We start from the raw sequence: 22,361 nt of genomic DNA, 5'->3' as shown, positions 1-22,361 counted from the left end.
TCAAGTGGCAGCCAAGCCCAATGACTCTCAATTTTGGAGAGGACTCATACATATCAAAGATGAGGTACTAGCTATTGGTTCTTTCAATATTAAAGATGGAACCAATACTAGGTTTTGGGACGATACATGGATAGGAGATAAGCCTCTCAAGATGAAATATCCATCCTTGTATCATATAGTGCGGAATCCTCAAGCTACAGTCTCAAAAGTGTTGACTACTAGCCCCCTAAACATCTCTTTTAGAAGGGCATTAGTGGGTAATAATCTTACAAAGTGGTTGACCTTAGTAGCACAGATCTCAAATGTCGAACTGGTGGAAGGGTCGGATTACTTCAGATGGAGATCTCAAATGTTCGCTCTATGTATCTTTATCTTATAGATACGCAAACACCTTTTTGTCATAAGAAGATCTGGAAGTTGAAAATTCCTCTAAAAATTAAAATCTTTCTCTGGTTCTTACAAAAAAGGGTTATCTTAACCAAAGATAACCTCGCTAGAAAAAATTGGAAAGGGAGTCAGAAGTGCATCAGTTGTAATGGGAATGAAACTATCCAACACTTGTTCCTAGACTATCCCCTTTCCAAAATGCTTTGGAGGATTATCTTTTTTGCTACGAATCTAACCCAACCCAGATCAATCAGCCACATGTTCGGTAATTGGCTAACTAATCAAAATAAAAGGATTAGAAATTTGATTTGGGTTGGGACGGCCGCCTGCTGCTGGGCTATCTGGAGATGCCGTAATGGTGTTATTTTTAATCAAATAAAATCGAACTCTATTATGCAGGTAATCTTCAGAGGAACGTACTGGTTACAATCTTGGGCACAGCTGCAGCATGATGAGTCAGCCAAGGACACACTCTCAATGATGAGCAAGAAATTAGAAGTAATTGCTTTAATTAGAGATATCCAATAAAGGATGTAAACATTTTTATTATTTCAACTAGCATCCTGGTCGATCTATAAGACTATGGTTCTCTCTTTTATTTCCCCAAACTTTGTAACACTTAGCTGTGTACATCCACATATGTAGAAGCCGGATATTTTTTATCCATTATCTAAAAAAAGATATCAGGTTACTGTGAAGAGAGTAATAAATTTCACAGCCTATATATCTCACCTGCATTACCAGGTGTCACGGCAGCATGCAGAGCATTGTACCCACGAGCTCCCCCATCAGCCACATCATGAATCTCCAATAGCTTTTCAAAGACGTCCCCATTATCTATCATCACCGTGGTGAACATGGGTGACCCATACCATTTGTTCACACATTTGGATAAGGCAGGCTCTGCTTCTATCAGCTCTAGTGCAAGCTTCCTATCAGCTCTAGTGACGCTTGTCTTGCGTCAGGATGGTGTCCCTAAAAAATGGAAGAATAGTATGCCATATATCTCACTTGGACAAAACAAATTCGAAGCAATTTTCTCTTATCCTCGTTTGTTCCTTCCTTTAGATAAATACTCGGAAATCCCCTTACAATTGCAAAAAATTGCAATTGGTACTCAGATGCTGATCACAGTAGAACCTAAGCAAAATAGAAGCTACTTTGGCACGCCCCCTAGCTACGGCGGCAGCGGCGTCTCGTCGTCGGCTTTGGTGGCGGCGAGAAGTGGGAGGCACTGGTTGAGCGTCAGGACATCCTTGCAGAATCCCTCATGGCCATAGATGCAGGAGATGCGCAGACACGTGTTCCGCTGTGGAGTTGTTCCAAGCAGCACAGCTGGATCATGTGAAGCCAGGTGCTGCATTGCTATTGTGTCTCCAGTTGTGGCTGCTGCTAGGAGACGCCTATCCATTGGAGTAGCAGACTGCTCCTGGCGACTTTGTGGTTGCGCCATCTGACGATCGAACTAGTCGAAGTTGTATCGTCTGTCACCTATTATATAATATATATACAAATCAAACGCTATTCCAACAAGATGCATGTTATATATGTTAAGGGACAGACATGAAGTAGCATGTAGACCAGCAGAAGGGGAAGAACTTATATATAGTTATAAATTAAAAAAATAGAGTAAATGATAGTCACCGTAGATATTTATATGTTTATGAAAGTATAGATTATTTATATGGATATTACTTCATAAAATAGACAAAGACGGAACACTGTTAAGTCTTGTCTTTTTCATTCCTAGGTGCATGAGTCAAGTTGTAATCCAGTTATTAGCTGCATTAGTTAAGATTTAGCGCGTAGAACCTGAGGATTGGTTAGAGATATGCCTAACCATCTTTAGGCCGCGTATCCAGGGTGTGTGTGGTCACCTCCATCGCACGTTCATGGTGCATGTCGTACAGGCCAAGAAAGGATCTGTACAACGATTGTGTGGTGGCAGGGCTCCAAGCCCATGTATCCATGTGTATATAAAGCATGAAGAAAACCCTAAAAAGCTGCGGCTGTTGAGCAGCAAAAATATCGTGTCTCGTTCCAATCTAATCTGTGTGCGTGCATGGTATTCCTGGTCATCGTGTAGGCACGCCGCCGGCGCGTTCCAGGAGCTAGCAGGCCGTCCAGCTCCAACATTTGGTATCAGAGCTGTGGTGTGAATCTCGTGCAGAGTTCTTCCGTTCTCCGGGATTGTTGACGAAGAGAAGCTTCAGTCGAACCCTAAGGAGGCGGCGGTGATCATGACGGGGTCAGACGGCGGCGCGAAGGAGGGCACATCGTACAACAGCAGCGTCAAGGAAGGTACACTGCTGTGGCCAATGCTTACCCGCACCAATTACTCTGAATGGGCCATGTTGATGCAATGCAATTATGAGGCTTTGGAGATTTGGGAAGTGATCGATCCAGGGACGAACCCTAAGCGCTCACAAGATCGTCAAGCGATGAGTGCGCTTTTGCGTTCGGTCCCGAAAGAGATGTGGACGACATTGGGAAGAAAGAAGACCGTCAAGGAGGCGTGGGAGGCAGTCAAGACGATGCGGATCGGTGCAGATCGTGTCAAGGATGTCAATGCCCAAAAGCTATTGCAGGAGTTTGAGAACATCAGTTTCAAGGATGGTGAGACAGTTGATGATTTTGGCATGAGAATAAATAATCTTGTGGCCAATCTGAAGACTCTTGGTGAGACGGTAGAAGAAACCAGAGTCGTCAAGAAATTTCTCCGAGTAGTTCCCACAAAATTTACTCAGGTCGTGGTCTCGATTGAGATGTTCTGTGACATGAAAGTCATGACCGTTGAGGAATTAGTGGGAAGACTGCGTGCGGCTGAGGACCGCATGGAGGAGAAGGTTGATCAGATCGTCGACAAGACGGGCCGACTGCTGATGGCTGAGGAAGACTGGCTAGCGAAAAACAGGCATCGTTTTCAGTCAAACTCGAGCAGCAGCAGTGGCGTTGGTGGCGGTCATGGAAAGGGCAAGACATCGTTCAAGCCAGAAGGTGGCAGCGGATCTGGCGGTAATGGTACTGTCAAGCTCACGTCTGAGGGAACCCCTCGACGGAAGGGAAGATGCCACAATTGTGGAATCTATGGTCATTGGGCGCAAGATTGTAAAAGGCCCAAGAAGGAGAGAAAAGAAAGAAAAGAGGAGAAGAAGGAGGCAGCAAATGTTGCTGTTGCTGATGCGGAGCACTCAGTTCTCCTCATGGCAACGACGTGCGATGTCGTCAGGCTGTCCAAAACCGTGCATTTGGCAGAGGACAAGTTTGTTCCGATCGATTGCGTGGAAGGTGTGTGGGTGCTGGACACGTGTGCCAGCAACCATATGACGGGAACGCGGGCGGCATTCTCACGGCTGGATGGTTCAGTCACCGGCACTGTCCGCTTTGGAGATGGTTCATGTGTCGCCATTGAAGGACTCAGCTCCATCGTCCTAGAGGGCCGTGATCATCAACACAAGGTACTTACAAATGTGTATTATATTCCTAAACTCAAAAGCAATATTATCAGTCTTGGTCAGTTGGAAGAGACTGGTTGTGATGTGAGATTATGGAATGGACGCTTGACTGTTGTTGATCCAGAAGGCACGTTGGTGATGAGTGCTCCACGCACTAGGAATAGGCTGTATACTCTCAAACCTGCAGTGGTGTCTCCTGTCTGCTTGCATATGAATATGGATGATGAGTCGTGGAAGTGGCATTCCAGATTTGGTCATCTGAATTTCAGGGCTCTCCGGGAGCTAGGCAGGAAGAATATGGTTGAGGGCATGCCAATTGTTGACAGGGTGGAGCAGGTGTGTGATGGCTGCACATTAGGCAAGCAGCATCGTAAACCCTTTCCACAATCCTCTTCTTTCAGAGCAGCACAAAGTTTGGAACTTGTGCACACTGACCTGTGTGGTCAGATAAACCCACCAACACCAGGTGGTAAGTCATATTTTCTACTCGTGGTGGATGACCACAGTAGATATATGTGGGTGGAGCTTTTGAAGACCAAGGATGAGGCATTGTTACATTTGAAAAAATTCAAGCAGCAAGCTGAGCTAGAACTTGGGAAGAAATTGAAAGCACTGAGAACTGACAGAGGAGGTGAATTTAATTCTAGAGTGTTCACCGTTTTCTGTGATGAAACAGGGATCAAGCATACTACTACACCATATACTCCACAGCAGAACGGAGTAGTGGAGCGTCGCAATCAGACTGTGATTGAGATGGCTCGGTGTATGATGAAGTCTAAAGGAGTGCCACCAAGGTTCTGGGGAGAAGCTGTGAAGACAGCAGTGTACATCCTTAATCGTGCTCCAACCAAGTGCCTGCAAGATAAAACACCATATGAGGTGTGGCATGGAAGAAAGCCGAGAGTAGATCATATGAGAACTTTCGGTTGTGTTGTGCATGTGAAAGTAGCTGGACCAGGGGTCACCAAGTTGTCTGATAGATCAACCAAGATGGTGTTCTTAGGTTATGAGTTAGGGACAAAGGGATACCGGGCGTTTGATCCAATCTCACAACGTGTTGTGGTGAGCCGTGATGTGGTGTTCGAGGAGAAGTTGAGTTGGGACTGGGGTTCTCAAGGAGTTGACGGGCAGACCGAACCTGAAACGTTTTCTGTCGAGTTTCAGACTACTGTAGTTGATCCGACAATACAAGTTCCAGCAGTTTCAGGAGATACAAATGATGACACTCGGTCTCAAACTGGTCAGGGAGGACCCGGGTCTCCTCAAGCATCAACACCAGCAGGTTCTAGGATTCCTACAGCACCTCCAACACCAGTTACGCCAGGAGCACAGTCAGTAGCAGGATTGGTGGGCAGTGGACCACAGTCTGCGCCGGCTGCAATCGGTTCAGGTTCAGAGCAAGGGCCAGTCAGATACAGGACGCTTGCTGATCTATTTGATAACACAGAAGAGCTAGTTGATTATGAGTATAGTGGCCTTTGTTTTCTTGCATCTGAGGAACCAGCGAGTGTTGAGGAGGCAATGAAACAGCAGTGTTGGAAGGATGCCATGGATGCTGAGTTGAAATCCATCACTGACAACAACACTTGGACGATGGCAGAACTACCTAAAGGGCAACAAGCCATTGGTCTCAAGTGGGTGTTCAAGGTCAAGAAAGATCCAGCTGGGAATGTGGTGAAACACAAGGCTAGGCTGGTAGCGAAGGCTATGCTCAGAAACAGGGGATTGACTACGATGAGGTCTTTGCACCTGTAGCTAGAATTGAAACTGTCAGAGTGCTTCTGGCTCTAGCTGCTAGTGGTGGATGGGAGGTACACCATATGGACGTCAAATCAGCGTTCTTGAATGGGGATCTCCTGGAAGAAGTATATGTCCATCAACCTCCTGGTTTCATTGATCCAAAGGAAGCAGGCAAGGTGCTGTTTCTGAATAAAGCACTATATGGCCTGAAACAGGCTCCAAGAGCCTGGAACTCGAAGCTTGATCAAGAATTGTGTAATCTCGGCTTCAGAAAATGTGAGGAGGAGCATGCAGTGTACAGAAGGAGTGAGGGAAGCAGTTTTCTCTTGGTAGGTGTTTATGTGGATGACTTGATTATTTGTGGGCCAGATAGCAGCATGATTGCTACATTTAAGCAGCAGATGATGAGTCTGTTCAGTATGAGCGACCTAGGTCTGCTGAGCTACTATTTGGGCATCGAGGTAGTACAAGGCTCTGGTGAAATCACAATTAGCCAGAGTGCTTATGCCAAGAAGATAGTGGAACAGTGTGGGATGACAGGTTGCAATCCCACTGATACACCTATGGAGGAGAGGACGAAGCTTGTCACTGGAACTGCAGAAAAGGTGCTGGATGCATCAAGATACCGAAGTGTGATTGGCAGTCTCAGATATCTTGTGAATACCAGACCTGATATTGGCTTTGCAGTGGGGATGGCAAGTAGATTCATGGAGTCACCAAATCAGGAGCACTGGGCAGCAGTAAAACGCATTGTCAGATATGTTGCAGGGACAATCAACTATGGCTGCAGATACACCAGTGGAGGAACAGCCGGACTGAAATTGCTGGGCTATACAGATAGCGATCATGGGGGTGATTTAGTCCTGAGAAGAAGCACTACTGGTATGGTATTTTTCCTTGGCTCAAATCTGGTAACATGGACCTCACAAAAACAGAAGTCAGTTGCATTATCTTCCTGTGAGGCCGAGTATATGGCAGCAGCAGCAGGAGCATGTCAGGGGGTGTGGCTGAGTAGGCTGGTGGCTGAACTAATGGGGTGTGATGTGCAGAAGTTCAGTTTGCTGATTGATAACAAGGCAGCAATCGAATTGAGCAAAAATCCTGTTTTCCATGAGAGGAGCAAGCATATCGACACTCGCTACCACTACATCAGAGAATGTGTCAGCAATGTGTGGGTTGATGTTGATCATGTAAGGACAGACAACCAAATTGCTGACATCCTGACAAAGGCGCTGGGGAGGATCAGATTTGTTGAACTCCGTCAGAAGCTGGGCATCGTCAAGACATAACTGGATTAGGGGGTGAACTGTTAAGTTAAGTCTTTTTCATTCCTAGGTGCATGAGTCAAGTTGTAATCCAGTTATTAGCTGCATTAGTTAAGATTTAGCGCGTAGAACCTGAGGATTGGTTAGAGATATGCCTAACCATCTTTAGGCCGCGTATCTAGGGTGTGTGTGGTCACCGCCATCGCACGTTCGTGGTGCATGTCGTACAGGCCAAGAAAGGATCTGTACAACGATTGTGTGGTGGCGGGGGACGGGCTCCAAGCCCATGTATCCATGTGTATATAAAGCATGAAGAAAACCCTGAAAAGCTGCGGCTGTTGAGCAGCGAAAATATCGTGTCTCGTTCCAATCTAATCTGTGTGCGTGCGTGGTATTCCTGGTCATCGTGTAGGCACGCCGCCGGCGCGTTCCAGGAGCTAGCAGGCCGTCCAGCTCCAACAAACACAAGGGATAAGCTATTTTGATTGCTTTAAGTGTTAAACTCAAATGACTTCTAATAAAATTTAGTTTTTATTTTTTTAAAAAGATCTAGCTGGCCCATGTTGATAAGCTAGAGCAATTTATGTTGAACTGCCTAGATTGACACAATCATAGTTGGTGTTTTTTTCTCTTCATCTTGCCAATGATTTCTTTTCCTTGTACGTACTCCCTCCATTTTTATTTATATGTCACAATAGCTTTGTCCTAAGTCAAATATTATTATCTTTGACCATAATCTATTTTAAAGAATTCTTATAATTTCACAAAGTTTATGAAAGTACTTCCCATAGGGAATCTAAAAACATCAAGCTTATATCATGAACAACTTACATAAAATTTTCAAAATCAATGGTCAAAAATATAAATGTTTGATTTAGAACAAAGCTAATACGAAACAATCACTGTCGGTCACTGCTCCGTACAGAGAAGATGAGCTTCATAAGTTTGTACATGCTCAAAAAATTGCAAATGAAAGCCATAAAGAGATGTATGGATCATGGTTGAGGCATGGAAGCTTGCACACATTGGAGCAAAAGAGACTAAGGAGCTAGTCATTGCTGGAAATGTACCGGTTATTGTTGATGCGGGGCACAATAAAGATGCCAGAAGATGTGAGATCGAAGCACGTCTACCATTGAAGTGTCTGCGATAGAAGTTTTTTATATACAAAATACTAAGATACGCTTAGAGCATCTCCACCAAATCTCCTTTCTCTTTTCCTTTAAAATCTAGTAAGGATTTAAAAAACTGAATTGTAGACTACAGAGGATACGTGCTCCAGCAGATTGAGGAAGTCTAAATTATCCCCTTTTATCATGTGAGACTCGACATGTCAGTGACAAAACATATTTGTCCTTTCTTTTCTTTGGTTCCCGACTTGTTATGATGCATAGTTCATATGGGGTAATGGCGGTAGGATAATGGCGCCAAGGCTTTGTGGCCTAGCTGCCGAAGCAAGGGGATGAGAGATTAGACTGATAGCAGGGAGATGAGATTAGAGATAGCATGGGGGTGAGTTGATAGATAACTTCATTCTTCATTGTTTTCCTCATTCTATTGATGCTGGTTACAATATATAGGAGCTGAGCTCCCTGCTAGGCGCACAGACTCTGGCCCTTTCACACTTGAGGCCCTTTCAGCTGCTCCTTAATTGCTATTAATAGCCTTGATGACATTGGCCCTTTCAGCCACCAGCCTCCTTGGGCTCCTGCACGCCTGCTGACCATTGCATGTCCCCATGCAGCTGCTGACCATGCGAGTCCCCAGGCCGCTGCCTGCTGCGTGCCCCCCATGACATCTCCTCCCTAATTGAAGACCAGCTCGTCCTCGAGCTGGAAACGTGGAGAGCAGTTGTCGAAGCAGATGGCGCCCTCCTGGATCCCATGAAAGGAGCCCAACACCTAGGAGTAGCCGTACATCAGTCTTGTCCAGCGACACCCAAGCAGGTGACGGAACCGAGTGGACGGCTGGAGGCGGTGGCGGTGGCGGTGGAAGTCATTGGTGAGGCTGGGGCAGATGCCGTGGTGACTTCTTGGTTGTGCTTGCACACACCGGAAGATTGCAGACCCATATCACTTCTTGGGTCGGAGCTACTCCCTCCATACCCATAATTCTTGACGTTTAGGACATGATTGTGGTAACCAATGAGTGATTAATTAGGGGTTAGTTTTCCATGTCTACCCCTAATAAATAAGGCTACAAGTGCTCTTTATACAAGAAAATAAATTAGCTCAGTTGGCAAGTGCCTAGAGGCTAGAGTATTGGGTCATGGGTTCGATTCTTGTTAGCCACTCATTTTTTTTTTGCTTTTGCATGCAAGCGCAGGCTGCATTGAACGCCAGCCGCTGCGTTGGCCAGTCCTTTTGCATGCGAGCGGCTGCGGCTGGGCATTGGCATGCGAGCGCAATTGAATACGAGTGGCTGCGGCTGAGTATGCATGCGAGCGGGCCGTTCGTGGTAACGAGAAGGCAGGGGCAAACAGGTCCAACAGGTATGGAGGGAGTACATGATGGATAAGCGAGCCCAAGTGGATGACTGGGCAGGTTGCAATGTGTTGCAGCGACATGCGGAGCAACATGCACAACTTCTGCACCCGCCGCCGGACAAGGAAACCTCGCCCTGCTGCTTGCAGGCACACCGCCGCTCGCTCCTCCGACGATGGCCACTTGATGGCCGGTGAGATAGCAGCCAGACGCTGCACCTCACGGAGAGATTGAGCTCGCCAGCGTGCCAGGAGTCCACGCGCTGCCACCTAAAGCCGCACCGCAGCAAGGCGTTCACGCAGCTTCCTGGTGGTGTGTTGCGCCACCGCATGTAGGCGGACAGCAGCCTCCTCACGGAGAGACCGCACCCGCCGCCGTGCCAGGAACCCTCACGCTACCGCCTGAAGTCACCCCGCAGCAAGGCGTGCTCAGATTTCTCCGCTTGAGCACAATAGCGGTTGATCATCAAGGCGAGACGATCTAGATCCTCTTGGAGATGGCACATCCCATCAGCAAGGTCAGTGGTCGCAGCAGGGGGCGCTCCGAAGCGTAGGTGCAACAGCTCAGTGAAGCGGCACCAAGTCGAGGTGCCCTCATCTTGTTGGACTTGGCGGAACCACATTCGGGCGTCATCTTCCAAATTACGGAAAACCAGCCATACTTTTTCTTCCTCCATGATGCGCTCCCAGCGGAAGCCTAGTTATTCGAACCGGACCGGACCGGCGGTTCGACCGGTAAAATACCGAACCGGAGCCTTCACCGGTCCGGTTCACCTTAGAGGATCGGAATGCAATCGAACCGGTGAAAACCAGTTGAACCGGTCGGTTTTCCGGTCAAACCAGTGAACCGGGCGGTTTTATGCGAACCGGTGATGTTTTGAGTTTTTTCAAAGTTACCCCTCTGGATGTTCAGAACTACATGGTCTACTCAGGGGTATTCATGGAAATTGCATCTTTAGGGCTTCTTTTGGTGCTGGGCGGCTTGGGGAGGGAAATGTCTGTTGTTTGTGTTCGTGATTGTCTTTTTAGCATGAACTTGTTTGGAACTTTGTTACCAGTTTATCACGGCATCATGCATGTTGTTATTTTTTGTATTAAAGAACCTGTGAGGTTGTGTTGCTGCCTTGCTAGCCATGAGCCCGTGACTGTTTTTATGAACTATGAATATGAAATTACGAACTATGTGTTAACCTGAAAGCTATGTTATCAATATCGATATTCTTCACTGCTTCACTTTCTGTTTATAATATATTAAGAACATGTCGTTGCATTTGCATATATATATTTATATATATATATAGTAGCGCTATTCTACACCCTAGGTGTACACCACAAGTCAAAACTAACCTGAAAATAATACTAAGCAGTACTGAACATCGTTCAGTATCATCCAACACTACACCCAGGAACACGAAATACTGAACAATACTAAAACACGAATACTCAATGATACTGAATTCCGCTCAGTATAACAGTTTGGTGTAGAATAGTATTCTACACCTAGAATGTATAATAGCACTTGTATATATATATATACCGGTTTAATTATTTTGTGGCCGGTTCGATTTGTCCGGTTCAAAACAATCGAACCGGCGGTTCAACCGGTTCCTAACGGTTGGACCATTGAACCATTAAACCGACGGCCTCGCCGGTTCGATTTCCGGTCCGGTCCTAAAAACTATGAGCGGAAGTAGGACTCACATTGGTTGATGAATACCACAATATCAGATTTCCCATCAACTCTTGGAAGATCCATCGTCTGGAATTGTAGTGGGGGTTGCTGTGGTGGTAGGTGATGATGGTGGCTGATGAGGAATGGAGGTTGAAGAAGGGGCAGCAAAGGTGGAAGAGGATCGCTGGACAGCTGATACCAGATGTTACGATGCTTAGTTTATATGGGGGTAATGGCGGTAGGATAATGGCGCCAAGGCTTTGTGGCCTAGCTGCCGAAGCAAGGGGATGAGAGATTAGACTGATAGCAGAGAGATGAGATTAGAGATAGCATGGGGGTGAGTTGAGAGATAACTTCATTCTTCATTGCTTTCCTCATTCCATTGATGCTGGTTACAATATATAGGAGCTGAGCTCCCTGCTAGGCGCACAGACTCTGGCCCTTTCACACTTGAGGCCCCTTCAGCTGCTCCTTAATTGCTATTAATAGCCTTGATGACATTGGCCGTTTCAGCCACCAGCCTCCTTGGGCTCCTGCACGCCTGCCGACCATTGCATGTCCCCATGCAGCTGCTGACCATGCGAGTCCCCAGGCCGCTGCCTGCTGCCTGCCCCCCATGACACGACTCCTGACACAGGACCCTGGGCAGCATGCCAGAGCCAGGTGCAGCGCGCTGCTGGCCGCAGTGGCCTCCCCGAGCGCTGGGCGCTGCGACCTTCCTGGCGCAGGGCATGGCAACATGACACACGCGGGGCAATATAAGAACCAGGTGCCAATGTCCTTGTATGATCAACTGCTAGCACTAAAACATCGTTTCTAATGAGATAAATACGGTTACGTATCTTGTAATTGTAGCAGCAACAAGACAACAGTGAGGCGAGCACCGATCTCGCAACACAGCTGAAAGGCTCACAACTCAAAGGAACTGCGAGGAATAGTGGTGGGGAGAGTGGTCTGCCATCCCAATAGTATTTGTTGCCAGTAACAATGGCAGGTAGCAGGTCTACGTCTTTTGTTGACCCCAGGTCAAGAAAAAGCTAGGATTCCTGATGCCCTGCCTAGCCCTCCCATCTTTATTCTCCATGTCCTAGACAGGAAGAATTCAAATCATTTTTTTCCACTAACTCAATGGCTTGCACTCCTAATTCCATAATCATGAACTCAATCCCACCCTACCTCTGATCGTCCAACATGAAAACCTCCTTGCCCTGAATATATCCTCGAAGCCTGAGAGTCTTCAACCCTTCAGTACCATTCATTGCCTGAATGGAGATAGCCATTAAATCTTCCTCAGAATCAGATTCATGTTCTGTTTGTGAGATAATGGAGTCATCAGTATCGTTAAGACATTTCCAAATCTTTTCAAGTGCATTGAGAGAGACTGTTGCAGGACATTTGTGATTTGGCCCCCATTTTTCTCCACATTTGAAGCAGAGTCCCTTGGATCTTCTATAATTTTTCAATGCGGAGAGTTTGTCATCGCCGGGTGTTCTGTTCTTGCTATAGTCAACTTGTTTCTTGTCATCAATAGTTTTAACAGGACCCATGGTATGAACGGGAACTGATTTCACATTCTCTGAAGAAGTCTTCTTAGAATAACTTGTAGATTCAAACCCTCTCACTACTGGAAACAGCAACGCTACCGAGGGTCATTTATTTTGCCGAGGGCCGGATTTCGGGCACTCGGCAAAGGATATTTTTGCCGAGGGCCAGCCCTCGGCAAAGAACGACCTTCGGCAAAGGCTTCTTCGCTGAGGGCCGGGCCCTCGGCAGATAAAAGCCCTCGGTCAAGGCCCATCTTTGCCGAGGGCCGGCCCTCGGCAAAGAACGGGCGCTCGGCGGTGTGGGTCCAGAGTAACGGCGGCTCTGGGCGTTAGGCATTGCCGAGCGCCCGTAGTTAAGCCCTCGGCAAAGCTCTGCCGGAGGTCATGCTTTGCCGAGGGCCCGCCAGCCTGCCCTCGGCAACTCCTCTCTTTGCCGAAGGTCTGGAGTGGGCCCTCGGCAAATTTTTTTTTTGTTTTTTTAGATCCATGTTTTTTTTCTTTGTGTGGCACACCTACACTATTCTTAAGTACATGCCAAAGTTTGGTTCATTTTGAATTAACTTTGGTATATTTTTTGGATTTTTTGAATTTGTTGATTTTTTCGACAAATTTCAAATTCAAACTACAGGTGCATTAAATAATAGTATTTAATTATTTTAATCATAACATTCATGATTGTTAGTGCATTTGCAGGCCGTATGCAGAAAGCCACATGAAATATCGAACGTTTACCCCCCGAAACATGTGGACCAAGTTGCGTGAAATTGTTTTTTTTAATATATAAAATGAACCCAAACTCAGAAAATCTCAAAACTTGGCGACATAACATGTTATCACATGTGGATGCTATGATAAAAATTTCAAAAAATTCTGAGTCTGTGGTAACGTCTGGTGCACAAAACCCAAACATCTCACATGTGATCAAGAAGATACAACTTTAACACAAACACATATGATGAAGAGTTCTATCAAGAAGATGGGCTATCGGGGACACTTCAGATACTCCTACCTCAGGCCCTCGAAATGGAAGAAGACAACGAAACGGTTGATGACGAGGATGATGGAGACGTGGTGCAAAATGCCAAGGACATACAAATGCTTGACCGATTACTTGTCGCTGGTGATGAAGACGAAGACGATGACGTAGGACCTTCGGATAGTGTCGCTTATTTGGATAATATTGACAGTGATGACGAGACCTATAATCCCAACCACGAGGACTATTCGTAATACATGTAATACTATGTCTTTTTTAAATTATTGACATTTTTGTTTTGTTTATTTATTTTCAAGTCTCTAATATGCTTACTAATAAGTCTTGTTTCATTCTTTGTGTGTGCAGGTGTTTGATCAAAGATGGCGAGCAGGCGGCCACGACGTGACACACCCTCGGCCTACGCGAGACGCCCTTCCCTCACTGGCGAGGCAGAGTCGTCAGGGGCAGCCGCCGCAGGACGCCGCAGGAGGGGGAGGCCTTCCACGACGAGTACCAGCCAGGGGCGTAGGAGGCCGCGGAGTCCCACCCCAGACCCCGTGGCTCCGACGCTGGAGGAGGAGTACCAGGAGGACGAGGACCAGGACGAGGACCAGGTCGAGGGCCAGGACGAGGGCCATGACGAGGAGCACGGCACGGCGCTCGAGGACGAGGGAGGCGCGGCGTCGGGTGTCTACCAGCGAGGTCTCGCGAAGCTCCCTCCATACCCACTACCTCAGAGTCGGGCACTGCTTCGCCCTGTACCGCCCAAGTAAGTAAATCTAAATGATGTCACAACTACCTCATCTGATAGGTTTGAGGGTTTAGAGAGAAACTGACTATTTATTCTAACTGGTGCAGGTCTTGGGATCTGGTGTCGGGTACTCCCGTGCGCGCTCCCCCGACCATCCTGGGTACCCTGTGCCGGAAGTACTTCCCCGGCCTCGTGGAGTTGGCGTCGGGGGCCCGCGAGCCGGCCACCACCTGGGACAGGTACGCTTTAGGGGAGGACGACACGTACCGCAACCCCCAGGAGAGGATACTGACCGAGTTTTGGGTAAGTTCCTTTCGCACAACAATAATTCATCAATTACATTAAAATCTATTTTTTTTAAATAATGATTGGATGTATTATCTTTTGTGCAGAGGTACTTCAGGGTGGAGGACGAAGACGTGGCCCTGGCTAAGTCTGTGGCACACGCCTCCTGCAAGAAGTATGTCACCGACATGCACCACGAGGCGCGCGTCCAGGCAGTGATAGACTTCTACGCGTCGGCGCGTAGTATGACTATCACGAAGGCTCAGGCGCGGACGATGACGATGACCCAGGAGCAGTACCTGGAGGTAGATGAATAACATTCAGATTGTCTCTTTTTTGAATTTAATATATTCAATTATATCTTCATATCTGTCAAACACTATTGTCTTGTAGGTGATTCCCTGGTGGTGTCGGGCGCATGCCGATGCCTGGGCTGCGATCGTGGCTAGGTGGTTCACGCAGGAGTACCTAGACAGGCACGAGTCTCAGCGGGCACTGCGTCTGCAAAGACCAGCTGCCACTCACCACCAAGGCAGCAAGAGCCTTCCCGCCTTCAAAAAATCATATGTAAGTGATTTGTCTTCTATTTAGTTTCGCGTTTAATGTATGCTTGATTACTCACCCTCTGTCGCTTTTCTCGTAGGAGGCTGCGCACCCGGACGAGGAGGTGTCCATGTTCACGGCTTGGGCTGCGTCTCACCAGACTGCATGCCAACGCACCTGGGACGCAGCTGCCCCTCATGAGGCGTACTCCGACCCCAACGTGTACGATAAGGTCCAGGAGTACACGTCGGCGGTACGGGAGCGGCACGGGCCAGAGTACGACGTCCGCACCGAGCCACTAGATGCCGAGGCCGTCATGAGGCTCGGTGGCGGTAGGAAGCACGGCCGGGCCTGGATCGCAAATGCCGCCATCGACCCCAACACCACCCCCACTCTCAGCCAGCTCAGAGCACAGAGCACGAGCTCCAGCCCATCCGTGCACGGCCGACTCCGACAGTGAGCATGTTAGCTTCGCTCCAGGGAATTCTAGGTTCACTCATAGTAAATTAATATTCTCGCAACTGAATTACATTTGCATTACTGAAACATTGGAGTGTAATCTTGCAGGCCGACAACGCCCAGAAGACGGAGCAGATCACGGCCCTTACTGCTTGGCTGGAGGCTGAGCGTCTCGCGCGAGAGGCCCAGGACCAGAGGATGGCTGAGATGATGAGGGTCCTGGCCGCTCTGGGGCAGCATACAGGTGTGGACGTCACGATGTCAGCTCCAGCGCCTCAGCTTCCGACGCCGTTTAGTTCTACTGTAAGTGTCAAAGTTAACTTCTTCTTTGTAACTGTAGTGCAGAAATAATTACTGCAATCTCACATAAACATCTAACTGTTTGTGCAGCCTCAGTCGACAGCGGGATCCAATAACCCGCCTCGTACGTCACCGGATCCTGGAGCCTTCGACACACCACCCTCGAAGCAGAGGCAGGACGGTTGGGGACGATGGTGAGTTCTCGCAGCCCTACGGTGCGTACGTGTCGGCGGTTTGGAACTTTGGTTCGATTTGGTGAACTTGTGGACTACTGGATGGTCGTGATATATATATATATATATATATATATATATATATATATATATATATATATATATATATATGTGATGTTCGTGTATACATGATGTTCGTGATATATATATGTGATGTTCGTGAGATGTATGTGCTCGTTGTGGACTCTCTGTGTGTGATGGTATATATATGTATCTGTCTATTGTCTGGATGCAAATAAACAAAAAAAAAATTTAAAATTTCTCTGGTCTTTGCCGAGGGCCTTGACCATAGCCCTCGGCAAAGAATTTCTTAGAAAAAATAGAAAACAGGACTTTGCCGAGGGCTATGGTCAAGGCCCTCGGCAAAGAATTCTCTAGAAAAAATAAAAAAATATACTTTGCCGAGGGCCTACATGGTAGCCCTCGGCAAAGAATGTACCCAAATAAAAATTAAAAAATTCTTTGCCGAGGGCCCAACGTTGGGCCCTCGGCAAAGACGCCGTCAGTTGCAGCTACCGGCCTAACGGCATCTTTTTTTCGCCGAAGGCCGACGTGAGCCCTCGGCAAAATCTTTGCCGAGTGCCCGACAAACGGCCCTCGGCAAAGACCCCTTTGCCGACGGGAAATTTCCCGACGGCTCTTTGCCGAAGGCAGCCCTCGGCAAAGACTTTGCCGAGGGTTTTATAGCCTTTGCCGAAGGCCGGAAGCCCTCGGCAAAGATCCTCTCTGCAGTAGTGTCTAGTGGGTTGATCTTGAACTGCTTCTTCCTGCAAAAATGCCAAGGACTAGCAGTATCGAGGTCTTGAGGTCTATGCATTGTAACAACTGCACGAATGTTTGTCTTTAAGCCATCAATAAAGCGGTTGGTAATGACAGTTGGAGGAAAAGATGGGTCATGGGCAAGAATTTGGTGACAAGGTCACTGAATTGCTCCACATAATCCGTGACTGAGGTGGTTTGTTTGATATGGAAGAAATGGTGTAGTAAATGATTGTGTTCATCCCTATCAAAACGGTTACAGACAGCGGAAACAAAAGATTCCTAATTCATTTTACTGATGGTGTCTTGCATAGTTTGGAACCAGAGAGCTGCAGAGTCGACTAGGCGCATGGTGGCTAAATGAACCCATAAACTAGGATCAGTTTGGTAAACATCAAAATAAGTCTCACAACGTTTGAACCATAAATGTGGAATAGAGCCATTGAACTTGTGAAATTCAATTTCAGGAAAAGGAGTAATGGGTAGGTAAGGTGGGTAGGGATGAACAAAACATCGATTAAGGTGTCCCAAACCATCTACATGAAATTGAGTAGTAGTAAATTTTGGTAGAGGTGTCGCACCTGTGACCGGGGCCGTTTCCAGGGTAGTGGTAAACACTACTCCGAAATCAGCACCCCGGTGATAAGATCTCTTGCCGTGGTCTAACAACCCACATGTTGTCCGTGGTGGGTGAAACTCTAGGTGAGCAGAGCTTGGCGCCTTGACACCCGAAGAGGTGAAGTGGTCCTCCAAGATCGATTCGGTGAGAAGTGGCACGGTGATGCCGATCACCCCTGCTTACTCTCCGTCAGGCTATCCCAGGGACTACGCCTGAGGACACAGGGACTCGATGTGTTCGCCCAGAGCCATCACCGTGTGCTCCAGGTCATGGACGAGGTTGTCGACTTCCAGCTTCTAGGTGAGTACCTCTGTCCAGAATCCTCATCTCCATCATTGAGCTCTTGAGTTCATTGAATACCTTGGAGTTCTCCCCTAACATTGAGCTCTTGAGTTCATTGATTACCTTGGAGTTCTCGCCTAATAGTGCCAGGATTTGCCCCAGCTGCTCCTCCAGGGTCACCATAACCATTTGTCTATGAGTGAGATACGGATGTGATGCCAGAGTCGCGAATTCCTCCACAAAACAACTCCCGTGCTTGGGAATTACTAAGAAACCTCCGGTGGCAGCAGCTCACTGCCCTCCAGAAGTCTCGATCGAACCCAAAAAGTTTGCGATTTCGACCGATGGGATACAGAAATTTGAACAACCTTGGGTCGATCTGCTCCGATACTAGATGTTACCTAACTACTAGCAAACGATAAGAGTAGGATAGAGTATAGGTGGAAACTCAATCGAATGCGGACCGATCAACGAGATCGCCGATCGTCGCTGCCGCCATTGCCCAGAGACACGGTTCAGAGTACAAGTCCGAGTTCAAGTCCTTCACAGCTCTCAGTCATGCTTACAAGAGGGAGCCTCGTGGGCCGCCTTAACACATGGGCTTCTCTAGGTTGTTAGTTTGCCCAGTCAGGCCCAAACACTTTCCCACTTAGTTTCTTCACTCGAGCCGTTCTGTACACCCTACCTGTTAGGAGTCGTTCGGTAGTGGAGTTGACGTCATCTATGACATTGTTAAAGCTCGGCATGGACACAACCGGACAGTGGATCCAAGACATCATAGCAATGATGACGGTGGTACTCATTGGGTATGTTATGCTATGGGAAAAGTTTGAACATATCAAGCTAGAGCCCCTTGCCGTGGACAGATTCATCTGGAGGTGGACTAAGAATGGTATATACACGGCTTCATTGGTCCATGCCTCTTTCTTCTTCGGTATGACTTCACGGCTAGGTGCCAAGAAAATCTAGAAGGCGACAGTCTCGCCCAAGGTCAATTTCTTCTTCTGGCTTGCATTACATGGGCGCTTGCAACAACGCGATCTCTGTGCTCTTTTTGATCAGGAACCCAAAACAACAAACCACCTATTGCTCACTTACCAATCGCCTGCTCAGGTCAGTTGGGCTACAACACTGGTCGCCACAAGGACATGAGTGTTAGGAATTAGCGATGGTTGGGCCAGTCACATGGGGCATGGGCCTCGAGCCTATTCTAGACATTCGATGGGAAGATTATGGGTCTGTTTGGTTCTCCATCTATTTCTAGCCTGGCTAACTTTCTAAGCCAGGGCATCCGAAGCCTAGCCGGTGCTATGCAAGCTCAGCTTGTTTGGTTGCTATGCTTAGGTAATCCTAGCTTAGTTAGAGCGTATTTGGTTGCAAAAATTGTTTGGGTAAATTCATCTCATCTTTACAAAGGTGAGCTTACCTTCACCTACTGTCCTTTGAGCATTTTGTCGAGCATGTGTTAGACGCGGACATCAACGAGCTCGCCATAGCAGGTGACAAGGATGAAGCTTCTTCAATCCTGATCTCATTCCCCAAATTACAATCGCTCCATCTTGAACTTGTTCCCCAGATTGCAACTGTGTCTGCTGGATCCCCAATCCCTCAATGCCTTGTACCTCACCTAGTTGGGAGCTAACGCAACATCAATAGCCTACCGTTGGGAGCATGGACAAAGCTCATCATAGCTCATGTGGACCTCATGGAAACTCGCGTGCTCACTACACTTAGCTCCTTGGCCGCCTTGTACTCAGACCGTGGTGGCCGTCTCTGCTCCCTGCATCGTCACCACCGCCGTCAAGGCCAATCAAGCATACACCACGCTAGCAATCGTCATCCTTCTCTGCAAGCACCATGCGCTCGAGCACCGGGTGCACTATATGCGTGGCCGCTGGACAAGCCCATGCCCATCAACCTAGCGGAGCACTGGAACATCTGCGGCCATGGCAACGACACCATCCTGGGCCATGCCATCTAGATCTTCAGCATCAACAGATCACCAACTCCACCTTTAGAAAAAGGGATAAGCAAATGCAGATGCCTACCGAACCTTTGGGATACGTCGGTGTGGGCGAGTGGAGCAGTGAGCAACAAAGGAGTGAAGGACTGGTGGGCAGGAGGAGCGTGGAGCACCGGGTGTGGGTGGTGACAAGACTGGAACGATGGCTTAGCCAAGCCTGGCCAAAAAAAAAAAATGGATGCCCTCTCTGTTTTCAGGAGCCAGGCTATCCTGCATACGGAGGCCTCTGGTGGCCTGGCTTAGTGGGGGAAATGGGCAACCATACAAGCCTAATTGAGCCCTAGCAGGCCTGGTTTGGAGATAGCCAGCCTACCAAACAAGCCCTATACATGCCAAAGGCCAGCAGCGAGAAGGACATCGAACAATTTATCCGAACAAGTTATTGTTCTTCTTCCCCACTACTTCAACAGTAGTGTGCTATTGCATCAGTTTACCACAACTGTAGAAGCACAAACAGCTAGCACCATGTGGCTGCTACTTGCAATTAATTCTCTTGCTCGTGAGGAGTTTCACTTCAGTTTTGAGGTGGAAAGATGATAGGAACCACTGTTATGGTGTTACTGCACATTTTCACTATGGAGGCATCAGGTAACCACTTGATTAGTTTCCCAAAGATCCTGATTGGGCTTGGGAACGCTGGATCTCCATTTTCCTTGCTCAAGTTGACTTGTTCAGATTAGTGCCGTGGAATCCTGTTGGGTTGCAGCTCTTGCTATCAGTGAGTATAGCTGGCTGTGCACTGATTCAACAGCGAGTACAATGGAAATGTGGTGGCAATTGTCGGTGTTTCTTGCTTGAAGTGACCGGACAGAACTTTTGGTGTACAGTGGAAATGTTTGTGGCTGTGCACTCCACACATGCTATCAGCCACCTCTTCTCTAATTGATGACCATGTTATGCTGTATGTAGCTAATTAGTTGAATATACCTGTGCTACCGAAACAAGAAGCCACTATGTTGTCTTTGACTAGGAGTAGATATATCTGACAAACATTAGGTATATTATTGTACATCCTACAGTTTTTGGGTACATTTTGTTATCAGAGCAGCCTTGCCTTGCATAGCTTGCACAGACTCCAAAAAACTTGCCAGCCCAGGGAGCCAATATAGCTCACTTGTGGTATGAAGGAAAATGACTGGAAAAACTTACTAGCACAAACTCCCATGCGCTTAACAAACAATACAGAGACATCTACCGGCACTTCAGGTCCTCAGTAGGCAAGGAGAAATGAGCCTCACTGATGGAGCCAAACATGCTCTTCATTCCTCAGCTTTGCTTAGATGAGTTGTCTGGTTTGCTGAATTCTCACATTTACTTTGTCATTTAGGTATCAATGTTTGAGAAATCAGTTTCAAAGATGAAGTTGAATGATATTATGAAAGCAACAGATGATTTTACAAAGGGCAATATTATTGGAACTGGTCGATCAAGAACTATGTACAGAGGAACACTTCCAGATGGTTCATTCGATCCTTGCTATCAAGAGGTTGCAGGACACTCAGCATTCAGAGGACCAATTTACATCTGAGATGTCAACACTGGGAAGTGTAAGGCAGCGTAACATAGTGCCACTTTTGGGATACTGCATTGCCAAGAATGAGAGGCTCGTGGCGTGTATAAGTACATGCTAAAGGGTACGATTTATGATAATTTTCACGAACAAAACAATGAGAAAAAGACATTAGAATGGCCATTGAGGCTAAAAATTGCCATTGGGAGTGCTAGAGGATTGGTGTGGCTTCATCATAGTTGCAGCCCTCGCATTCTTTGTAGGAACATTAGTTCCAAGTGCATATTCCTGATGATGTTGACGAGCCTAAGATTTCCGATTTTGGTCTGGCAAGGCTTATGAATCGCATTGACACCCACTTGAGCACATGGTGAGTTTGGTGACTTTGGGTATGTAGCTCCGGAGTATGCATGCACTCTTGTGGCCACTGCGAAAGGGGATGTCTACACCTTTGGGGTTGTCTTACTTGAACTCGTTACTCATGAAGAGCCCACACATGTGTAAAATGCGCCAGAGAACTTCAAAGGGAGTTTGGTGGATTGGATAACTTACCTGTCTAACAACTCTATTCTTCAGGATGTGGTTGACAAGTCTTTGATTGGGAAGGGCAATGACGCTGAGCTGCTTCAATGCATGAAGGTTGATTGCTCTTGTGTGCTTTCTTCTCCAAAGGAAAGGCCTACAATGTTCGAGGTTTACCAGCTTCTGAGAGCTGTTGGAGAAATATCATTTCAGTGCAGCTGATGATGAAATGACGATGCAACCTCAAAAATGCCAATCCTGGAGATGAGTAGCAAACTAGTTGAGCCTATGTGATGAGTAGGTGCCTGTCAGATACCAAATATGATAGGAGTTGCTTTAACTTGGAATAATCAGGTTGATTAGAATCATTTCTCAATCTTTTAACAGGCAGGCACTAGGATTTGTCATTCTACTGTAAGGTCAATCAATATGTGGTGTTTACATTTGTACATCCTTGCCTTGCTGTGTATCCTCAGGATTGTCTTCCCCTTGTGTTGGAAGATAGATCAGCTGTATCGCCATCCAAATTTTAGCCATAGTGGTAGCAATGTGAA

General features: G+C 47.2%; 1 pseudogene; it reads left to right on the top strand.

Annotated features, from left to right (window-relative positions):
- LOC8057138 lies at nucleotides 17,740-22,075 on the top strand (annotated as a pseudogene).

This window comes from Sorghum bicolor, chromosome 5, assembly GCF_000003195.3.
Source record: "Sorghum bicolor cultivar BTx623 chromosome 5, Sorghum_bicolor_NCBIv3, whole genome shotgun sequence".
NCBI lineage: Eukaryota > Viridiplantae > Streptophyta > Magnoliopsida > Poales > Poaceae > Sorghum > Sorghum bicolor.
This window is presented reverse-complemented; position numbering and strand designations above follow the sequence as displayed.